The following is a 5,750-nucleotide window of genomic DNA, read 5'->3' as shown; positions in this document are numbered from 1 at the left end:
CGAACACTTCTGTCACTGTCACCTCAAGCCTAAGAACCAGACAGGCCAGATGGCAAGGTTTTTAAATGTGTTGAGCTTGGTAGCAGTTTCCGTTGATTTCAAAGGGGTCTCTATATATTTAATGTGCTTCATACATTTGGGTCAAGACCTACACTAACAGCTTGAGCATGGAGATTTGCATATTCACAGTATAGACAATGAGACTGCGCAGCAATTATACAAATCCCTGTCCTCTGGATGGCTAACAACGATTGTAAGATTGTCTACATTGATTTTCACATTGTAAGACAATAAACTTGGTTTTTATATAGCAGCCAGAGTGCAGGAAAATACATAACAGGGGAGAAAATGTGCTGTTATATATTATGCTAACTGTACAGCAATCTGGAGAATACAATTCCATTCAGTATGACATCCAGTGAGCACTTAGTTTCATCATAGCCTATGAAGTATACTTTTTCCGTCACAAATCATATGAATTTTGGCAGAAAAAGAGGCATTAGCTTCCACCTCAAGCTGTCAGAGTTTGTTTTTTAAAAAAATCAAATAATTTCTTTCTATAAGTCATGAGGGACTGAAAACGTACAAGGCCAAGTCTGAGTTAACTTACACTCTTTTCAACCCCATTAACTTCAGTGGTATTGGGCAGGGTTGTGACTGAAAAGATCTCTTTTTCCAACACCTTTTTTGGGGGGTTGTTTGTTTTTTTGGGTTTTTTTGACTATGCATGTTCAGGTTTTTTAGGTCATATTTCTTTATCTGAGAAATATTTGAGAGATACAGTGTAATTAGGGACATAAATAGAAATGACCCAATTTGTTCCATGTAAATTCTGGCATTCAAAATAGTATCTCTAAACATGAGGCAACATTCTCTTTTAAAAATGGTTTCCTTGGATTACACTATGCTAACAGAACACTGTCAGAAGCAGGAATATTCTCAGACTCAGAAGTAGTCTTTTCAGGTATGTCTTGTTGAGAGACTCAAATAGAAGCAGAACGTTTTCTCTCATAGGGAAGCACATACAGTGAATCCAGTTCCTGATTCAATCCAGGCAACATTATGGAAAGCACATATCCAAATTTTCACAAACACTCCTAGGCTAGGATGCATGAGCTAACTGTGCTTGTCTGTCTCTGTTGTTCATGTTTGCTGTTTCCATAGGATTCTCCAGGAGCTGCATATGTCATTTAAACCACCATGGCTTCTATCTTGTCCTTCATTTTTTTGCTGTACCCCAGCACCTAGGAAGCAAAAGCAACAGTCTGAGACTGTTGATCCTATTGGAACAAGGCTTTAGACAAATTACATTCTGAACTGGTTTGACCACTACTTTTATCTTTATTATATAGAACATAAAAAAATATTTTGGGAGATTTTATTATTGCATCTCAGATTTCAAGTGTGTTCCAAGAAATTCTTTCTACTTTCAGTACTGTGTGAATTTCTTTACAAAGTAACCCTGCATCAACCTACACTGAAATTCCAAATTCACCTGTTCTTTCAGTTTCTCCTCTCCAGAATTTAAGAACCACAAATATAAATTGCTAAAATAAACCTTCACAAACTGCAGAGAAAAAGAAGGTTTAGCCAGGTTTGTGCAGCCATTTGCTTTTCAATTTATTAGCAATGTAAGAGACCTGTAAACCTACTACTACCTGTTCTTAACATTTGCAAAGAGACTTTTTTAATCCATTGTGGCAGTGAATGTTTATGTTTCTTCTCCTGTGCCTTGGAACCGGGTCCTTTGTAAATATAGTAAACAGAGTCCCTTTCCCTGAGGGTTTCTCTGAGTTTACAATCCTATCGTGTTCTTTACTCAGCACAGTCCTTTGGTTTAAATAATCTTTTTACAGCCACCAGTGTTTTGAAGGTTGTTGTGAGAACTTCATTTATCATATATCCTCTAACAAATACCTGCATAAATGACTTCATAATATCATTGAAATTAGCTAACAGCTAGTAGCATAAATAGATCAAATGGGGGATTAACAGAAAAAAAATTTGAGACCTAGGTTTTAGAACTGTTTAAGTCATTCCATTTGCTCAGGACAGGGGTACCTAAACATTCAATTCTTCCATGTAATGTGAGCAAGCATATCTAATATTTCTCGTGGAAGTTTATTACAGATCAAAGATTTTTCCTCATGATTGTATACATTTTTAGGAAGAGGCATTATATTCTGCTTCCAGAAATCACCCAGATATGGGAAAAAAAATAAGTACTCAAAATCTTACTTTTACAGGGTTTGGAGAAACTGGTTCAGGAGGACAACACTTTGAGCCTAGAAAAAAAAGTGAAAAACAGTTTTATGTGACCACTAAATCATACAGTAAATAAGCATGTAAATACAACAACCCAGAGAGGACATCGTGTATCTGTATTCTATTGTGGTACAAAACCCATGCAAGAGAAGATTATGTGAATAAAGAATGAAAATCTAAAAAAAAAAAAAAAAAAAGGAAAAAAAAAGGAAAAAAAAGGAAAAAAAGAAAAGAAAAATAGACAGCTTTTAAAAAATAAAAGCATTAATTATTTGAAAGAAACACTGAGAAACAAATTATTTATTGGGACAAAATTCCGCATAACATACTTTAAGTAACAACAAGTTACTGCCAAGAACATTTTGCATACCAGCAGGTGAGAAGTCTAATGAATGCAGGTAAAGAAACACATGCTTACCCATTTATTATCTTAATGAAGACATCACATAAGATAACTACATATGACCTGTAAGATAGTGTCCAAAAACACTGTGGAATCTTCTTAGATATTTTTGACGGTACAAGGTTCTGAGCAACCTGAACATGCCCTAAGCTGAAGATAGACAAGACTAGATGAACTTCAGTGATCCCTTCCAACCTAAGTATTTTTACATTTTGACCAACTGAAAAGTCAGGCTCAAAGAACGGTAGTAAATGGGGCAACTTCTGGTGTTCCCCAGGGCTCACTTCTCTTCAGTGTTTTCATCAATGACCTGGATAAAGTCACTGAGTGCACAATAAGTAAGTTGCAAATAATATTGAATTAAGAGAAGCCATTTATTACCTTGAGGGCAGAGAGGTCTTACAGAGAGATTTTGAGAGATTAGAACACTGGACAACCACCAGTTGTATCAAATTTGACAAGACAAATGCCAGATTCTGCATCTGGAGTGGTCTAATCCTGAATGTTGTATAGATTGAGGGATAAGAGACTGGAGGACATCTCTGTAGAAAGGGAACTGGGAGTTTTGAATTATGTTAAGCTATGTATGAGTCAAGAATGTTTCCTTACAGCCCAAAGGGTCAACCATATCCTGACACACATAGAGTAAAATATAGCTAAGTGCTCAAGAGAAGTGATTGTCTTGTTATACTCAGTACTGATGAGGCCTCTTGTGTGCAGTTTTGGGCTCCACAATGGAAAAAGGGTATAAAAATATGAGAATGTGTCCAAAAGATGGCAACAAAGATGATGAAAGGAGTAGAGGATGTGACTTACAACTAGTGGCTGAGACTACTATATTTGTTTATTTTAGAGAAGCAGAGGCATAGGGGTGACCTCATTGTTACATGAGGGGAAGCAGAGAGGGGGTGCCAATCTCTTTTTTCTGGTGTCTAGTGATAGGAAACAAGGGAATAGATTAAAGCTATGTCAGGAAGAGTCTAGATCAGATACTGAAAGAAAAAGTTCTTCATTGAGAAGATAGTCAAGCACTAAATCAGGCTCAACAGGGAAGTGCTCAGGGTGCCAAGCCTGTTGGTGTTCAAGAAGTGTTTGAACAACGCTTTTAAATATATGATTCATCTTTTCAGTTGCTCTGTGTGAAGTCATGAGTTGGACTTCAATGATCCTCATGGGTCCTTTCCAGCTAAGGGTATTCTGTGATTCTCCAGTTCTCTGATTCTGTTCTGTTTTCAGGCTGCTACTTCATACTGTTTTCCTGTGGAATATTTTGATTCATCTCAGTCTCTCACCATTCAGTAATTTCTGATGTGATAAATCCTATTTGCTTTAACCAAAACTAAACCAGCTTAAGCAACAGTACCACTCAGATTCTTATCTTATTCTATCTTCAGTGGTTATCAAATAATATTCCCTCTCATGGCCAGTCTTCGCGAACAAAGATTTGGGAAAGGTCTTTACCCATCAAGCCTGCGCAGTGGATTCTTTTTTTTAGGTGAGATACAGTGTGCGCTGAACTGAGCCCACCCTTTAATCCTGAGGTTCATCTGCCGGGGCCGAGTGAACTTGGACGGTGGCAGCGAGGTCCTCAGGACGTAGGTTTGTTTAGAGTGATCTTCTCTTAGATGGATGGCCTTACAGGGCTGACGAGCTCCATCTACCCGGGGAAGTCCCCTGACAGGGAATCGAACCCGGGCCACGGTGGTGAGAGCGCCGCATCCTAACCACTAGACCACCAGGGGCCCCTAATATTCCCTCTAATGTAATACTAAATGCAAAATTGAGACCTCTCTGAAAAGTGCTGGTATTAATTAATAGCTCTACAGTTTGCAGAGGGAAAATAGAGTGTTGTTCCTAAGTAAATTTCACCCAGTCAACATTACAGACAATTGGAAAACATCCTACTCCATTTTTACATCCCTTTCTTGACAGCAGAGAGCAGGCTTACCCTGAAGGACAGTGGTGAATCTGGGCTCCCATGGGCTCTGCTGATATACCTGCTCAGGCACACATTATCTAAACAAGGCCATGCTGTGTAGCTGAATCTGAAACTGAAGCCCTCCGGCTCCATCCTTCCTCCCCATGCAGCAGCTTTCCAGGAGCAAAAGAGAGTTTCTCCTGCATGCTGGTGTTAGGCTGAAGTTGAGAGCCTGCCCTGAGAGTCAGACAAGGAAAAGCAAAGCTTTGGCCACCTCAGCCTCTCCTTGTTGCTAAGGCTTCTTCAGTGATGCAGATACGTTACAGCTCACTTTGAGTCACTGGTTCCCAGGGAGAAATTGGTTGCCTGTTAAGACAGAAAATATAGAAATAACCTGATGTTCACTCTTCAGTTTTGGGCTGCACACCCATTCTCACTGTCAGAAAACTAAAATGAGAGTATCAGGGGTGGCTGGAAAGTACTCCGCAGCCCTGATATCGGGGTTTACCCAGGGATGTAAAAGCCATGACAAGTTTTTAGAACCTTGTGTTCTATCACAGGTTTAACATACCCTGACTTGTGTTCTCTCTTGTCCCTTTCTACAATGCCAGAGCCCCAACAGTAGGACTAGTAGTGCTATTTGCTTAGCAAATCCACAGGTTTTACCGGAAAAGTGAGTTTTGTAGGATAGTTTTCTCAAGTGGAGGTTCATGCAGACTTCAGATCTCTTGTGTCCTGTGTAGCTCATTAAAGATACTGAAAACATTTCAAAAGCTTCTGCTTTCTCCTGCAGAGGTGATGCTGGCGATACCCCTATGATTGTATACACTTGCGTAAATGTAAATGCTTCATTAATAACTATGGTATCAATATATGGGACTCAAGCAGTGTTCCTATCTTTTACAAGGGACATATATTATGACTTGTATTACCAAAAGATCATTGGAAAAACAGTTTTATGGAAATACTGAACCATGAATAAGCTGCTGTATTTCTCAAAAAGCTAAAGAGATCACCATTCTGTAGTATGCGTAGCACAAACAATTAAGTCTTTTATGCTTACAAAAGTCTTTGAGACTTTCAATAAGTAAGGAATTACAAAAATAAAACTGAGCACTTAGGGCATTGTATGATCACTCCATTAAAAAGTTATGATTTAAAATT

General features: G+C 38.6%; 1 long non-coding RNA gene across 1 annotated transcript; it reads right to left on the bottom strand.

Annotated features, from left to right (window-relative positions):
- Positions 1-1,163: 1,163 nt before the first annotated feature.
- LOC120324789 lies at positions 1,164-4,674 on the bottom strand. The gene is made up of 3 exons (XR_005566371.1): positions 4,617-4,674; positions 2,239-2,285; positions 1,164-1,244 (listed from the first exon to the last, which is right to left on the bottom strand). It is a non-coding gene; the product is annotated as an uncharacterized LOC120324789 (long non-coding RNA).
- Positions 4,675-5,750: the final 1,076 nt, after the last annotated feature.

This window comes from Pipra filicauda, unplaced genomic scaffold, assembly GCF_003945595.2.
Source record: "Pipra filicauda isolate LSUMZ 115617 unplaced genomic scaffold, ASM394559v2 scaffold702_size143128_pilon, whole genome shotgun sequence".
NCBI lineage: Eukaryota > Metazoa > Chordata > Aves > Passeriformes > Pipridae > Pipra > Pipra filicauda.
This window is presented reverse-complemented; position numbering and strand designations above follow the sequence as displayed.